The following is an 18,832-nucleotide window of genomic DNA, read 5'->3' as shown; positions in this document are numbered from 1 at the left end:
GGGTTAGATCTTCTGCTCATTAGTCCAACCTCTCTATAGGGATGGAGAGAGAGAGGTTAGATCTTCTGCTCATTAGTCCAACCTCTCTATAGGGATGGAGAGAGAGAGGGGGTTAGATCTTCTGCTCATTAGTCCAACCTCTCTATAGGGATGGAGAGAGAGAGGGTTAGATCTTCTGCTCATTAGTCCAACCTCTCTATAGGGATGGAGAGAGAGAGGGGGTTAGATCTTCTGCTCATTAGTCCAACCTCTCTATAGGGATGGAGAGAGAGAGAGGGTTAGATCTTCTGCTCATTAGTCCAACCTCTCTATAGGGATGGAGAGAGAGAGGGTTAGATCTTCTGCTCATTAGTCCAACCTCTCTATAGGGATGGAGAGAGAGAGGTTAGATCTTCTGCTCATTAGTCCAGCCTCTCTATAGGGATGGAGAGAGAGAGGGGGTTAGATCTTCTGCTCATTAGTCCAACCTCTCTATAGGGATGGAGAGAGAGAGAGGGTGTTAGATCTTCTGCTCATTAGTCCAACCTCTCTATAGGGATGGAGAGAGAGAGGGTTAGATCTTCTGCTCATTAGTCCAACACTGTCTCCCAGTGTAGGCTAATAGTCATGTAACGCCTTCTAATACAAAATGCAATATGAAGTGCTGTTAGAACCTTCCAAACTGTTCTGTGAGCGGGCAGTACACTTCTCCCTTAGCAGTGCTTAACCTCTATGCATCTTCAGAACACGGGCAAACTCACACCCCCCATCAATGTGATTTATCACTATACAGTAACAACAACCAATACAAGCAATAAACCCTGTGACAAAAGATTGCTCTGAGACCCAATCTGGCTCTGCTTCAAGCAGGCATACTCTATTTTCTAGATTGAAAACACACATAGCTATTGAGTTGTTAAAAGTGTCTGTTGTTATGGATGACTCTGCTCCTAAACCGCTTCCCCCTTGAGGATAACATGTTTACAACAAACAAACAAAGAGCTCTCTCCCTCTCTCCCCAGGACTAGAGCAGGTGGGGGAGGGGTGGAGAGGAACCTTGGGTCAATAGAAGACTTGTCATCCTAAGTGCAGTGATAACCACTCCCTCTCTTCTTCTGTCTTTTTTAGTCCCCTTATCGCCTGTTTCCTCTTCCTCCTTGTCATCTCTTTCTCTTACACCCTACCTGTCTCTTTCCTCTTCCTCCGGTCACTCATCTCGTTCCTCCTCTCATTCCTCCCTCCCGCTACAGCCCCCTCCCCCATTCCGCCCCCCCCTCCTTTACCTCTTCTCCTCACTGTATTTCCCGTACACTCCTCCCTTCCTCGACCCCTCCTCTAATACTCTCTACATCCCCCTTCTCTCCAGTGCCATCCTGTCATAATTGTCAGTGTGACTCATGTGAAGGTGGTTTATTTGTTCATGGTAGGTAGTGATGAGGGTGGGATAGGGCAGGACAGGGTCACTGACAAGCCTCAAACTGTCCTTACACACACACACACTTGCTTATTATTCATTCCACCAGCATCCCACTTAACCCAACGCTCTTTCCACCAGCATCCCACTTCACCCAACGCTCTTTCCACCAGCATCCCACTTGACCCAACGCTCTTTCCACCAGCATCCCACTTGACCCAACGCTCTTTCCACCAGCATCCCACTTGACCCAACGCTCTTTCCACCAGCATCCCACTTGACCCAACGCTCTTTCAACCAGAATAGTCACACAATAATAACATTGCAGCACAACACACCGACTAATGACATTATTGTTCGCTTGCATGCTGTGTGTGTCGTTTCACACCTACACTCAACCCACAATATCCAGTCTCACACCCATACTCTACCCACACCCATACTCAACCCACGATATCCAGTCTCACACCCATACTCAACCCACGATATCCAGTCTCACACCCATACTCAACCCACAATATCCAGTCTCACACCCATACTCAACCCACACCCATACTCAACCCACAATATCCCCTCCCACACTAACACTCAGTCACTGATTCATGCAGCTGACGGTGTGATCATGACTGTTAATAAGGAACAGTATTAGTGTGTATGTGTTGCAATATTTATGTGGATGTGGGTGGCTGAGTTAACTTGCTGCTGAAATGTTCTCTTTTACCCTCTACCCCCTTCTCTCTCACCCTCTCCATCCTCCCTCGTTCTTTTAGTGTCCTCTGGAGAACCAGGCATCTCTGCAAAAGGCAATACCCTGTATAGGGGTAGGGGACGGGAACAATTCCCATACAACATGTTAAGACGGGCACAATCAAAATAAATCAAGACATTCATTAGAGCTTTGTTTGCTGTGTCGTACCCAATTAGAGTGAAAATGGAGAATGTGTGTGATGCTGAGAGCATGTGTGGAGAGAGAAATAAAGAGAGAGGATAGAATGATTGGCAGAACAGAACAGAGAAGAGCAGTCACATCAAATTGTCTCAAAGCCACTGATCCCCAGGGGTCTCATTTATTAACTGTGCGAACAAACAAAATATGCCCCAAAACATACAGTTGAATTTGGAAGTTTACATACACTTAAGTTGGAGTCATTAAAACTCATTTTTTCAACCACTCCACAAATTTCTTGTTAACAAACTATAGTTTTGGCAAGTCGGTTAGGACATCTACTTTGTGAATGACAAGTCATTTTTCCAACAATTGTTTACAGACAGATTATTTCACTGTATCACAATATCAGTGGGTCAGAAGTTTACATACACTAAGTTGACTGTGCATTTAAACAGCTTGGAAAATTCCAGAAAATGATGTGTACCTGTGGATGTATTTCAGGGCCTACCTTCAAACTCAGTGACTCTTTGCTTGACATCATGGGAAAATACAAAGAAAATCAGCCAAGACGTCAGAAAAAAAATTGTAGACCTCCACAAGTCTGGTTCATCCTTGGGAGCAATTTCCAAACGTCTGAGAGTACCACATTCATCTGTACAAACAATAGTACGCAAATATAAACACCATGGGACCACGCAGCCGTCATACCGCTCAGGAAGGAGACGGGTTCTGTCTCCTAGAGATGAACGTACTTTGGTGCGAAAAGTGCAAATCAATCTCAGAACAACAGCAAAGGACCTTGTGAAGATGCTGGAGGAAACAGGTACACAGGTATCTATATCCACAGTAAAACGAGTCCTATATCGACATAACCTGAAAGGCCGCTCAGCAAGGAAGAAGCCACTGCTCCAAAACCGCCATAAAAAAGCCAGACTACGGTTTGCAACTGCACATGGGGCCAAATATCGTACTTTTTGGAGAAATATCCTCTGGTCTGATGAAACAAAAATAGAACTGTTTGGCCATAATGACCATCGTTATTTTTGGAGGAAAAAGGGGGAGGCTTGCAAGCCGAAGAACACCATCCCAACCGTGAAGCACGGGGGTGGCAGCATCATGTTGTGGGGGAGCTTTGCTGCAGGAGGGACTGGTGCACTTCATAAAATAGATGGCATCATGAGGGAGGAAAATTATGTGGATATATTGAAGCAACATCTCAAGACATCAGTCAGGAAGTTAAAGCTTGGTCGCAAATGGGTCTTCCAAATGGACAATGACCCCAAGCATATTTCCAAAGTTGTGGCAAAATAGTTTAAGGACAACAAAGTCAAGGTATTGGAGTGGCCATCACAAAGCCCTGACCTCAATCCTATAGAAAATATGTGAGCAGAACTGAAAAGGCGTGTGCGAGCAATGAGGCCTACAAACCTGACTCAGTTACACCAGCTCTGTCAGGAGGAATGGGCCAAATTTCACCCTACTTATTGTAGGAAGCTTGTGGAAGGCTACCCGCAACATTTGACCCAAGTTAAACAATTTAAAGGCAATGCTACCAAATACTAATTTAGTGTATGTAAACTTCTGACCCATTGGGAATGTGATGATAGAAATTAAAGCTGAAATAAATAATTCTCTCTACTATTATTCTGACATTTCACATTCTTAAAATAAAGTGGTGATCCTAACTGATCTAACAGGGAATTTTTACTAGGATTAAATGTCAGGAATTGTGAAAAACAGTTTAAATGTATTTGGCTGAGGTGTATGTAAAGTTCCGACTTCAACTGTACGTGCCCCAGTTTTCATGCAGAAATTGGCATTTATGAAAACTGAACTTGACGTGAGAATGTGCTTATCCTCCCCAAACTTTAGACCACGAGGATCAGTTTCTAGTGGCTGAAGTCTTGCATAGCAAGAAAGTAACAGTAGACTAGTAGTAGCCTTGTGCAGGAATATGTCCCTCTTATTCATAACAAAAGAACAGGTAGCTAAATATAACAAGATGCACTCATTTGCTGTTAGTGAGAAGAGCAAGAATCTAATTTATATTTTCATTAAAAAAAAAGATATAGGCATGTTTACTATTATCCATGTTATTCCCATCACCATTGGAGAATAAATTCCTCACCTTTTCTGACTGTGATGGTTTTGTGAAATAGCCTATAGGCCTACATGTTAGGATAGCTACCATTCCTCCCATCTCTCATTTGATTGGACCCACTTCGCACGAGTAAATAGATGAGCTGTTTCAAGCAGCCTATTTTGTTCTGTGTGATCCGATCCGAAGTGCAGTTTAATAGTAGAACAGATGGTTAACTTTTTGTAGGCTGTGTCATTTCAAATTTCTCAAGTAGACAATATTTCATATATAAACATAATCTATATACCATAACCATTGCAGAATAAATGACTCACCTTTTCTGGCCATGATCAGTTCATATTCCCTAAGTAGCCATATAACAAATGAACATGCACATCTCTCATTTAGCTGGACCTAACTAGACATTCTAGTAACTATTAAGTTACTAGAATGTCTAGTTTTAGCTCTATGCAGACGACAGGGGGTGTGGTTTATAACAGAGTAGAATTTAACAGGTGAACAGACAGTTGATCTGTTGCATTGTAGTACAGAGTAGACTGCAGAGTTATAATGATCGTTCACGCGCCCACCATTTTACCAAAGGTCTGATTTATAACGGTAAACATCTTCATGTTTGGTGTGCCCAGCCCTAGTTGGCGTAATGTTCTCTCATGTCATCATGCCAAACCCCACTGCCCTCTCAAGGCTGGCACACACACCCCCACCACACACACACACACTCCTCCTCAGCATCCCTCTGCCTGTCCCTGCTCCTTCTCCTCATCCTGCTCTCTCTCTGGCCCTATCCTTACTCTATCTGCAGGGCATTTAGAAAGTATTCAAACCCCTTTGCTTTTTCTACATTTTGTTATGTTACAGCCTTATTCTAAAAATGTTTTTAATTGTTTTCCCCCCTCAATCTACACACAATACCCCATAATGACAAAGCCATTTTTTAAAATATTTTTTGCAAATGTATTAAAAATAAACTGAAATATTACATTTACGTAAGTATTCAGACCTTTTACTCAGTACTTAGTTGAATCACCTTTGGCAGTGATTAAAGTCTAGCGTCTGCTTGGGTACGACGCTACAAGTCTGGTACACCTGTATTTGGGGAGTTTCTCCCATTCTTCTCTGCAGATCCTATCAAGCTGTCAGGTTGGATGGGGCACGTCGCTTCACAGCGATTTTCAGGTCTCTCCAGAGTTGTTCAATCATGTTCAAGTCCAGGCTCCGGCTAGGCCACTCAAGGACATTCAGAGACTTGTCCTGAAGCCACTACTGCATAATATTGGCTGTGTGTGTCCTGTTGGAAGGTGAACCTTTCGCCCCTAAGGTCCTGAGCTCTCTGGAGCAGTTTTTCTTCAATGATCTCTCTGTACTTTCCTTCGTGTCTCTCTTTCTTTCTCCCCTCTCTACTCCTCCCTCTTTTGATAAACAAGCAGTCATTTTGTTGTTAGTCCTCTAGGGACCGTATTAAGTTTCTAATCAATAACCTATACCGTGTGTGTATCCTGTTATCATTTAGTTAGTAAATAAACAATTAAATCAACGTGTGGTACAGAATGATCAGTAAAGCTGGGCTTTGTGCAGATGCAAGGAGTATGTGACATTCAGAATTATGAGACTGATATGCAGTAATGATAAATAAATGACTGTTATCGATAGATATCTTATATCATCTAGAGTTTAATTCAGGAGATGGTAACTCGTTAAACTTATTCCGTGGTGTCCCAAATCCTAATAGTTAATTGTTACATGATTAATTTAATAGAGTAACAATTAAACATAGTTAGTTGATTCGATACATAAGTCATCAGATTAATGAAAGTCACATCATGACACCTGTCTCGGAGCTCTATGTACAAATTCCTCTGACCTCATGGCTTGGTTTTTGCTCGGACATGCACTGTCAACTGTGGGACCTTATATAGACAGGTGTGTGCCTTTCCAAATCATGTCCAATCAATAAGAATTTACCACAGGTTGTCACGGATTCCCCCGGTGCTGCTGCTCATTCCGTTCACTACCACCTATTACGTATTCCTGCGTCTGTCTCCTGCACCTCAGCTCAATTTCAACTCTCATAGCAAAGGGTCTGAATACTTATGTAAATACGCTATTTCTATATTTAATACATTTGAAACATTTTCTAAAAACCTGTTTGTCATTATGGGGTATTGTCTGTAGATTGAGAGGGGGATTATATTTTTTTAATCAATTTTAGAATAAGGCTGTAACATAACAAAATGTGGAAAAAGTCAAGGGGTCTGAATACTTTCCAAATGCCCTTCCAAAACCCCTTCTTTCTCCATCCACAAACACAGGCTACACAGACCAATGGACTTATGCGTCAACAGAGGAGCATGACCCAGTCACAACCATGAGAATGCTAGAGGAAATGACACCACCCTATGAGGCATGGCTGTTGTAGTGACTGTATTACTGCCACACCAGCAGTCATGACCGCAGTCACTGTAATCTCATTTTAACACGCTAATGACCGTCAGGTCGCTAATGGTCTGGTACTCAGGGCTCTATCGTCCCTCTAACCACTGACAGTAATACAAATGCAATTAAAAATCCAAATCAAACATTTATCAAAACAGTAACCGTGCTTCTAAAAAAAAATTTAAAAGTCATTTTTTTCTTCTTTTTCCGCCTCACTGTGATGATTAATTTCAAGAAAGAAGTTCAACAAAAGGTTGAGTGCAAAACATGGCCATTGGGGATGTTGTTTCAAAGTCTAACACAACAAAACATGGCCATTGGGGATGTTGTTTCAAAGTCTAACACAACAAAACATGGCCATTGGGGATGTTGTTTCAAAGTCTAACACAACAAAACATGGCCATTGGGGATGTTGTTTCAAAGTCTAACACACCAAAACATGGCCATTGGGGATGTTGTTTCAAAGTCTAACACACCAAAACATGGCCATTGGGGATGTTGTTTCAAAGTCTAACACAACAAAACATGGCCATTGGGGATGTTGTTTCAAAGTCTAACACAACAAAACATGGCCATTGGGGATGTTGTTTCAACGTCTAACACAACAAAACATGGCCATTGGGGATGTTGTTTCAACGTCTAACACAACAAAACATGGCCATTGGGGATGTTGTTTCAACGTCTAACACAACAAAACATGGCCATTGGGGATGTTGTTTCAACGTCTAACACAACAAAACATGGCCATTGGGGATGTTGTTTCAACGTCTAACACAACAAAACATGGCCATTGGGGATGTTGTTTCAACGTCTAACACAACAAAACATGGCCATTGGGGATGTTGTTTCAACGTCTAACACAACAAAACATGGCCATTGGGGATGTTGTTTCAACGTCTAACACAACAAAACATGGCCATTGGGGATGTTGTTTCAACGTCTAACACAACAAAACATGGCCATTGGGGATGTTGTTTCAACGTCTAACACAACAAAACATGGCCATTGGGGATGTTGTTTCAACGTCTAACACAACAAAACATGGCCATTGGGGATGTTGTTTCAAAGTCTAACACAACAAAACATGGCCATTGGGGATGTTGTTTCAAAGTCTAACACAACAAAACATGGCCATTGGGGATGTTGTTTCAAAGTCTAACACAACAAAACATGGCCATTGGGGATGTTGTTTCAAAGTCTAACACAACAAAACATGGCCATTGGGGATGTTGTTTCAAAGTCTAACACAACAAAACATGGCCATTGGGGATGTTGTTTCAAAGTCTAACACAACAAAACATGGCCATTGGGGATGTTGTTTCAACGTCTAACACAACAAAACATGGCCATTGGGGATGTTGTTTCAACGTCTAACACAACAAAACATGGCCATTGGGGATGTTGTTTCAACGTCTAACACAACAAAACATGGCCATTGGGGATGTTGTTTCAACGTCTAACACAACAAAACATGGCCATTGGGGATGTTGTTTCAAAGTCTAACACAACAAAACATGGCCATTGGGGATGTTGTTTCAAAGTCTAACACAACAAAACATGGCCATTGGGGATGTTGTTTCAAAGTCTAACACAACAAAACATGGCCATTGGGGATGTTGTTTCAAAGTCTAACACAACAAAACATGGCCATTGGGGATGTTGTTTCAAAGTCTAACACAACAAAACATGGCCATTGGGGATGTTGTTTCAAAGTCTAACACAACAAAACATGGCCATTGGGGATGTTGTTTCAAAGTCTAACACAACAAAACATGGCCATTGGGGATGTTGTTTCAACGTCTAACACAACAAAACATGGCCATTGGGGATGTTGTTTCAACGTCTAACACAACAAAACATGGCCATTGGGGATGTTGTTTCAAAGTCTAACACAACAAAACATGGCCATTGGGGATGTTGTTTCAAAGTCTAACACAACAAAACATGGCCATTGGGGATGTTGTTTCAAAGTCTAACACAACAAAACATGGCCATTGGGGATGTTGTTTCAAAGTCTAACACAACAAAACATGGCCATTGGGGATGTTGTTTCAAAGTCTAACACAACAAAACATGGCCATTGGGGATGTTGTTTCAAAGTCTAACACAACAAAACATGGCCATTGGGGATGTTGTTTCAAAGTCTAACACAACAAAACATGGCCATTGGGGATGTTGTTTCAAAGTCTAACACAACAAAACATGGCCATTGGGGATGTTGTTTCAACGTCTAACACAACAAAACATGGCCATTGGGGATGTTGTTTCAACGTCTAACACAACAAAACATGGCCATTGGGGATGTTGTTTCAACGTCTAACACAACAAAACATGGCCATTGGGGATGTTGTTTCAAAGTCTAACACAACAAAACATGGCCATTGGGGATGTTGTTTCAAAGTATAACACAACAAAACATGGCCATTGGGGATGTTGTTTCAAAGTCTAACACAACAAAACATGGCCATTGGGGATGTTGTTTCAACGTCTAACACAACAAAACATGGCCATTGGGGATGTTGTTTCAACGTCTAACACAACAAAACATGGCCATTGGGGATGTTGTTTCAAAGTCTAACACAACAAAACATGGCCATTGGGGATGTTGTTTCAACGTCTAACACAACAAAACATGGCCATTGGGGATGTTGTTTCAACGTCTAACACAACAAAACATGGCCATTGGGGATGTTGTTTCAAAGTCTAACACAACAAAACATGGCCATTGGGGATGTTGTTTCAACGTCTAACACAACAAAACATGGCCATTGGGGATGTTGTTTCAAAGTCTAACACAACAAAACATGGCCATTGGGGATGTTGTTTCAAAGTCTAACACAACAAAACATGGCCATTGGGGATGTTGTTTCAAAGTCTAACACAACAAAACATGGCCATTGGGGATGTTGTTTCAAAGTCTAACACAACAAAACATGGCCATTGGGGATGTTGTTTCAAAGTCTAACACAACAAAACATGGCCATTGGGGATGTTGTTTCAAAGTCTAACACAACAAAACATGGCCATTGGGGATGTTGTTTCAAAGTCTAACACAACAAAACATGGCCATTGGGGATGTTGTTTCAAAGTCTAACACAACAAAACATGGCCATTGGGGATGTTGTTTCAAAGTCTAACACAACAAAACATGGCCATTGGGGATGTTGTTTCAAAGTCTAACACAACAAAACATGGCCATTGGGGATGTTGTTTCAAAGTCTAACACAACAAAACATGGCCATTGGGGATGTTGTTTCAAAGTCTAACACAACAAAACATGGCCATTGGGGATGTTGTTTCAAAGTCTAACACAACAAAACATGGCCATTGGGGATGTTGTTTCAAAGTCTAACACAACAAAACATGGCCATTGGGGATGTTGTTTCAAAGTCTAACACAACAAAACATGGCCATTGGGGATGTTGTTTCAAAGTCTAACACAACAAAACATGGCCATTGGGGATGTTGTTTCAAAGTCTAACACAACAAAACATGGCCATTGGGGATGTTGTTTCAAAGTCTAACACAACAAAACATGGCCATTGGGGATGTTGTTTCAAAGTCTAACACAACAAAACATGGCCATTGGGGATGTTGTTTCAAAGTCTAACACAACAAAATGGGCTGCGCTTTCTAAGGTGATTCACTCAAAACACCATACGCATATTAGAATGCATGAACCTATACACAAGACCAAGCCCAAAATGTAACTCATTTTCCTTCAAATAATTATTGTGCCGTTATACAATACATCGCCTACCTCATATTACACACAGCAGAAAAACCTAAAACAAAACTGATTTAAGATGTCTTTGGTACATGATTGGCCTAGCCCAGTGGTTCCCAAACTTTTTACAGTGCCGTACCCCTTCAAACATTCAACCTCCAGCTGCATACCCCCTCTAGCACCAGGGTCAGCGCACTCTCAAATGTTGTTTTTTGCCATCATTGTAAGCCTGCCACACACACACACACACACACACACACACACACTATACGATACATTTATTAAACATAAGAATGAGTGTGAGTTTTTGTCACAACCCGGCTCGTGGGAAGTGACAAAGAGCTCTTATAGGACCAGGGCACAAACAATAATCAATACATTTTGCTCTTTATTTAACCATCTTACATATAAAACCTTATTTGTTCATCGAAAATTGTGAATAACTCACCACAGGTTAATGAGAAGGGTGTGCTTGATAGGATGCACATAACTCTGCAATGTTGGGTTGTATTGGAGAGAGTCTCAGTCTTAAATCATTTTCCACACAGTCTGTGCCTGTATTTAGTCGTTTTCGTGCTAGTGAGGGCCGAGAATACACTCTCAGATAGGTACTAGGTTTCAAAGGGCATCAGTGTCTTAACAGCGCGATTTGCCAAGGCAGGATACTCTGAGCGCAGCCCAATCCAGAAATCTGGCAGTGGCTTCTGATTAGATTCAATTTTCACAGAATCCTTTGTTGCAATTTCGATGAGGCTCTCTTGTTCATATATCGGTAAGTGGACTGGAGGCAGGGCATGAAAGGGATAACGAATCCAGTTGTTTGTGTCGTTCGTTTCAGGAAAGTACCTGCCTACCCAACTCACTCAGGTGCTTCGCTATATAACATTTGACATTGTCCATAAGCTTGAGTTCATTTGCATACAAAAAAGAAATAATACAATGATGGAAAGACCTGTGTGGTGTCCTTGTTAATACAGAAAGAGAAGAGCTCCAACTTTTTAAATCAGCCTAAATGTTGTCCCGCACACTGAATATAGTTGCGGAGAGTCCCTGTAATCCTAGATTCAGATCATTCAGGAGAGAAAACATCACCCAGACAGGCCAGTCGTGTGAGAAACTCATCATCATGCAAGCGGTCAGACAAGTGAAAATGATGGTCAGTAAAGAAAACTTTAAGCTAGTCTCTCAATAAAAAACAAAACGTGTCAATACTTTGCCCCTTGATAACCTGCGCACTTCTGTAAAAGTGTTACATGGTCGCTGCCCATATTATTGCATGGTGCAGAAAATACACGAGAGTTCAGGGGCCTTGCTTTAACAAAGTGAACCATTTTCACTGTTGTGTCCAAAACATATTTCAAGCTGTCAGGCATTCCCTTGGCAGCGAAAGCCTCTCGGTGGATGCTGCAGTGTACCCAAGTGGCGTCGGGAGAAACTGCTTGCACGCACGTTACCACTCCACTATGTCTCCCTGTCATGGCTTTTGCACCATCAGTACAGATAGCAACACAACTTTACCACCAAAGTCCATTTGATGTCACAAAGCTGTCCAGCACTTTAAAAATATCCTCTCCTGTTGTCCTGGTTTCCAGTGGTTTGCGAAAGAGGATGTCTTCCTTAATTGACCCCCCAGAAACGTAACAGACATATACCAGGAGCTGTGGCAGGCCCGCCACGTCTGTTGACTCATCCAGCTGTAATGCATAGAATTCACTGGCTTGTATGTGAAGCAGTAAATGTTTCAAAACATCTCCTGCCATGTCACTGATGCGTTGTGAAACAGTGTTGTTTGATGAAGGCGTTGTCTGTATACAAGTCCTCCACAATAGTATGGGGCTTGCCTGTCCTTGACACTCGGTAGCTCACCATATAAGATGTTTCTAGTCCCTTCTTATTAATGGTATCTGTTGCTTTTTATACACGTCCTACTAATCGAAAGTCGTCTTAATTCTCACTCAAAAAACTCCCGTGGCTTATTTTCCAAATTGGCATGTTTTGTTGTTTTGTTTCTAAATGTCTGCACAAGAGTGAAGGTTTCATTGAGTTGTGAGATAGTACTATTGCACATATAACACACTGTGGCTGAGGAAAGACACTACTCCCAATATAAGTGAACCCCAAATCAATGTAGTTCTCATCATATTTGTGCCTCTTCGATGGTCCACCGTCCCTGTCTGTTGTTTGGAGCTTTCCCGGGTAAGTGGGCAGTAGCTCTTCGGCTGCATCAGATTCACAACTGTCAGTGTCCATGCTAGCTGGGCTAACTACAAATGTAGAATTACTGATGCTAGCATTGGATGTGCTCGTGGAAGCAGAACAACTTGTGTCGTCGACAAGTAGTAGCAGTACTACCAGTAGAGCTGGTATGTGTCTCTATGGACGCCGGCCTTACTTTTTTTTTTAACCATTTATCAATTTTCGAGCAAACGGAATGAGCAGCAGCTACATACGGGGTGGAATTCCTGCGAGAGAGTAACGGTTAATGTGATTGGATGTTAATTATTTGACTAGTCTTCCTGTATTTGACATTGTGTTGTTATTTCACTGAACACTAGATGGTTTCATGTTACTTTTGGCAGTGAAACGAGGCTACTCAGGTGAATGTATAGCCCCGTTGGAAAATATAAATGGACGGTTTGAAAATGTGAAGAATAAAAGTATATATATATATATGTGAATCACATTTTTATTTGGCGTACCCCCGACGGCATTGCGCGTCCCCCCGTACGCCAGTTTGGGAATACCTGGTCTAGCCTATACTCCAAAATTAAACACATTTTAGTAATCGCCTCTGACTCTGGACTGTAGTATTATGCATACTGGATGGACTGGTTACCTAATGCCATGCTCCAAACTCTTTATACAAGAGTCTGGGAGAGAACGTATAGGCCTAGGCGATGATGTTGCTTCACTGATTATGCAAGACGGTTTACAGTTAGCCTACAATTATAGTACATTTGTATTTGATTTTGAATGGCCTAGTAATAAGACATTTTTTATATTTTCATAATTAATAGGCTGTCGTGCGTTTCAATCTCCTCTCGCTCCTTCATTCCTTTCTCGAGCGCACAAAGAGGGGTTGTCAACAGTTTAATGACATTGCTTTGTTGTGAAAACATGTTACTATTGATGTTCCTGAACAGATTTCCCTTGGTTTCACTGGGTAGCTGCAGGAACAGAGTTGGAGAGCCCATGGCATACAGAGTTTGGGTGGAATATCCCCTGTTATGCAGCGAGAGGCTGTATGCTCCTACACCAGTGGTTGATGCGTGGAGTGAAATAACCAGAGTAGCCTACCCAGCATGATCGAGAACGAACCAGCAGGAAAGTGGCCTCCATTCACTATTAGAGTGCATATGGATGACATGTCTTTTTACCCCTGCCCCTGTTCCTGCCCCTCTTCCTGCCCCTCTTCCTGCCCCTGTTCCTGTTCCTGTTCCTGCCCCTGCCCCTGTTCCTGCTCCTGCCCCTGTTCCCGTTCCTGCCCCTGTTCCTGCTCCTGTTCCTGCCCCTGTTCCTGCTCCTGTTCCTGCCCCTGTTCCTGTTCCTGCCCCTGTTCCTGCTCCTGCCCGCCTTCCTGTTCCTGCCCCTGTTCCTGCCCCTGCCCCTGTTCCTGCCCCTGTTCCTGCCCCTGTTCCTGCTCCTGTGATAATGGGCCATTATAAATCAAAACAAATTGTACATATTAGTAAAGACCAGATTAAATTGAGAATAATCTGCTGAGTGAAAATATGAGCACTTGAGAGAACAGCGGGTGGAGCCTGAGGCAAGGAAGAGAGAGCCAGCTTTATTTGTGACTTTCTCAAATCATCAATATCCTTTAGTTGCATCATGCAGCCCATATATGTCTTGATTTCTAAGACATTCTAAGGTTTGTACCATTCACAACTAAAGCTGCCAAATAACTCTAAATCTAGCATATAGGACCTGTTTCAAATGATCACTTTTATGCTCAACGTGCCATTTCAAATGCACACTTGCTCTGAAATGGGAAAAATATTGATATTTTATTGAGCTAAGTTCAATATCAGTGCCTTCTGTAACTATTGGGACAGTGAGTTTTCTTTGACTCTGTACTCCAGCACTTGGGATTTGAAACGATATAAATGACTATGAGGTTAAAGTGCAGACTGTCAGCTTAAATTTGAGGGTATTTTCATCCATATCGGGTGAAGCGTTTACATCCCCCCCATTTTAGGGGACCAAAAGTACTGGGACAAATTCACTTAAATGCATATTAGAGTATGCAAAAGTTAAGTATTTGGTCCCATATTCCTAGCACGCAATGATTACATAAAGCGTGTGACTCCAAACTTGTTGGATGCATTTGCTGTTTGTTTAGGTTGTGTTTCAGATTATTTTGTGCCCAATAGAAATGAATGGTAAATAATGTTACTTTGGAGTCACTTTTATTGTAAATAGGAATAGAATACATTTACAAACATTTCAACATGAATGTGGATGCTACTAGGGCTGGGCGATATATCGAATTCATAAAAATAAAAAAAAGTTATAATTGCGCCATATTCCATATGCCTGTATCGGAAGAATCATGGTTTTGTTATTTTTGGTTTTCATGAGCGTTTATGTCCGCTTGTTCTCATGTTGTATTTTTGGTCTCGTCTCTTTCACTCCTCTGTGCACCTTCCCATTTACACCAGAGATCTGTGTATAATGACGAGATGCACGTCTCCGCCCAAATAATGGGAGTCGTTGTCCCAAAGTCAGGAAGGCAGGCGACAAGCTTAGATCCAAAATAAACCCATAGAAACACATTGGGCTTATTTTGGACAGATTTTAATGAGTATAACCTCTCACTTCACCTCTTCTTCTATGGTTTAAAACACACACGAATCCCCTCCCCCTGCCTCTCACACCAACAAAGTTGAGAGATCATGTTCCTCTCTGACAAGCGGTTTCAACTCGCTATTTGCATTTGAGCTTCGGTCCAACAGAATCGGTGATATGGACACCAAAACACATTGACATTATTTTACTGTAATAGAGGAGAAATTAACTTGTCTAACAATACCCTTTTATGTCTCAACTACTCAAAATGACTGCAAAGCAGACTACTAAAACGAGAGCATAAATTAACATTGATTCTGGAAAATGCTCAGTTTGTCGCGCACGGCATTGGCATACCACTAGCAGCATTTTAACCAGACTGTTATACTAGCTGTCTAGTCTGCGTTTTAGAAATGTGCAATAAGCATAAAACAACATTATAAGGAATTGGCAACTCGTTCTCATTCTGAGAAACAAGGTAGGCCAATTGATTTCAACATCTGAACCAAGTGGACAGGCTAACATGCTTTTCAAACAGTTAGAGACGGACAGAAGGGTGTGTTCATAACAACTCAACCGTTCAACCTTGTTAGCAAATAGAGCCAAGTTGGCTAAACTTGAAATATAAAGATTAGCTGGCTAATCACGAGCACGAGGGCTTGAGAGACTGTTGATGAGACCTGTGTTAATTTTTTATAGCCAAACGCCTGCTACAAGACATGAGCTATTATTAGTGAATGTGCATTATGCAGGTTCTAGATAAATATGTAACAAAGGTCATTTTCATAGACTTGAAAGCCAGATCATTGATTATTGCAAATAAAAAAAGCAGGTTAATCTATTTAGATAAATAATTAAATGATTAGTGGGTCTTATGGTTGTGGAAGTCTTCTATTCAGACTAGGTATAACTTCACAAGCCCTGAATTCATTAGATTATTGCTGACTGTTTGAAATGCAGTGCATGGCCTGGTGCATAGCCAGATAACATACAGTAGGCCAACTCACATTCATTTCTTCTGAAATACATTTTCTTCATATCATGTTTCTTTAGACCTGCCGGAAATAAATATTGGATTTATTGTGATAGTTTTTTATGTAGATGTTCCAACGGCACACACCAGCTTGTATGGTGGAGGCATGGAGATGCTGAATGTGTTTCTATTAATTAACGGTCAGAAGACCAGCCGTCTTCTGCATGACAACCGGCTGACAACATTTCATGACTGCCACCGTCCTAGTCAAGGCAGGTCCATAATGCTAACATTGTAAGATGACAGACAGACAGACAGACAGACAGACAGACAGACAGACAGACAGACACACAGACACACAGACAGACAGACAGACAGACAGACAGACAGACAGACAGACACACACAGACACACAATCAGACACAGACAGACACTGAAGTTTGGCGGAGAGACAGCAGTAGGAACCATGTCGACATTTCAGTCAAGCAACAGCCTTAAAGAAAATAGGTTGTGTGAATGGTATGTGTGAATGGTATGTGTGAATGGTATGTGTGAATGGTATGTGTGAATGGTCCATAGTGGACAAGAACAACCATAAGACTGTGACAACGGTCCTGTTTCCTCCCTAATCAGGATTTTGAATGTGGGGGCGGATGAGAACGGGAGAAGGGATGAGAACGGGAGAAGGGATGAGAACGGGAGAAGGGATGAGAACGGGAGAAGGGATGAGAACGGGAGAAGGGATGAGAACGGGAGAAGGGATGAATGAGAAGTAGTGTGCAGCAGACGAAGACACAGCCTGGGAAGAGGAAGGAAAAAGTGCAGCGTTAGTTAACTGACTTAATGGAGGACAGACTGTAGAAGCCTGTTCATTAAGAGGAGGAGGTAGACCTACATCTGGGATAGTGTGTGTGTGTTAGGAGTGGTCCCAGACTGTAGAAGCCTGTTCATTAAGAGGAGGAGGTAGACCTACATCTGGGATAGTGTGTGTGTGTTAGGAGTGGTCCCAGACTGTAGAAGCCTGTTCATTAAGAGGAGGAGGTAGACCTACATCTGGGATAGTGTGTGTGTGTTAGGAGTGGTCCCAGACTGTAGAAGCCTGTTCATTAAGAGGAGGAGGTAGACCTACATCTGGGATAGTGTGTGTGTGTTAGGAGTGGTCCCAGACTGTAGAAGCCTGTTCATTAAGAGGAGGAGGTAGACCTACATCTGGGATAGTGTGTGTGTGTTAGGAGTGGTCCCAGACTGTAGAAGCCTGTTCATTAAGAGGAGGAGGTAGACCTACATCTGGGATAGTGTGTGTTAGGAGTGGTCCCAGACTGTAGAAGCCTGTTCATTAAGAGGAGGAGGTAGACCTACATCTGGGATAGTGTGTGTGTGTTAGGAGTGGTCCCAGACTGTAGAAGCCTGTTCATTAAGAGGAGGAGGTAGACCTACATCTGGGGTAGTGTGTGTGTGTTAGGAGTGGTCCCAGACTGTAGAAGCCTGTTCATTAAGAGGAGGAGGTAGACCTACATCTGGGATAGTGTGTGTGTGTTAGGAGTGGTCCCAGACTGTAGAAGCCTGTTCATTAAGAGGAGGAGGTAGACCTACATCTGGGATAGTGTGTGTGTGTTAGGAGTGGTCCCAGACTGTAGAAGCCTGTTCATTAAGAGGAGGAGGTAGACCTACATCTGGGATAGTGTGTGTGTGTTAGGAGTGGTCCCAGACTGTAGAAGCCTGTTCATTAAGAGGAGGAGGTAGACCTACATCTGGGATAGTGTGTGTGTGTTAGGAGTGGTCCCAGACTGTAGAAGCCTGTTCATTAAGAGGAGGAGGTAGACCTACATCTGGGATAGTGTGTGTGTGTTAGGAGTGGTCCCAGACTGTAGAAGCCTGTTCATTAAGAGGAGGAGGTAGACCTACATCTGGGATAGTGTGTGTGTGTTAGGAGTGGTCCCAGACTGTAGAAGCCTGTTCATTAAGAGGAGGAGGTAGACCTACATCTGGGATAGTGTGTGTGTGTGTTAGGGCTGCCACAATTACTGCATAACCCACGGTTATGGATGGACAACATGGAATTACTGCCATAACACATTATATATATATACATACACACACATTTAAAAAAAAATCCATTTGTTGGAGAACATGGAATTACTGCCATAACACACATATACATACATATATATACACACACACACACACACTTTTAAAAAATGCTATTTGAACGGTTATTGCGGTGACTGCGATCATTTGGCTGGCCAATTAGTCATCCAAAATTACATGATCGCCACAGCCCTAGTGTTTGTGTACGTACTGTGTACGTGTGTGTGTGCTCGTACTGTGTACTGTGTGCGTGCTCGTACTGTGTACCCTTATCCTGAAGAGCAGGGCACAAACACTTCACCAGAGTTTCAGGGCGAAGGGTTTTGTCAGCACTCTCTCCCTCCCCCTCTTAATCCTTCCCTCCCCGGCTTCTCTCCCTCCCTTCTATAATCTGGGCCCTTGGCTTCGCCTCCCTCTGTCTTTCTCTCCCTTTGGCCCCA

At 42.4% G+C, this 18,832-nt stretch overlaps 1 protein-coding gene across 4 annotated transcripts in view; it reads right to left on the bottom strand.

The window, feature by feature from the left end:
* Positions 1 to 18,832, bottom strand: part of LOC115161257 (alpha-1,3-mannosyl-glycoprotein 4-beta-N-acetylglucosaminyltransferase A) — a 69,351-nt gene that overhangs the window by 38,034 nt on the left and 12,485 nt on the right. The window lies entirely within an intron of this gene.

This window comes from Salmo trutta, chromosome 24 (genome assembly GCF_901001165.1).
Source record: "Salmo trutta chromosome 24, fSalTru1.1, whole genome shotgun sequence".
In the NCBI taxonomy this organism is placed as follows: Eukaryota; Metazoa; Chordata; class Actinopteri; order Salmoniformes; family Salmonidae; genus Salmo; species Salmo trutta.
This window is presented reverse-complemented; position numbering and strand designations above follow the sequence as displayed.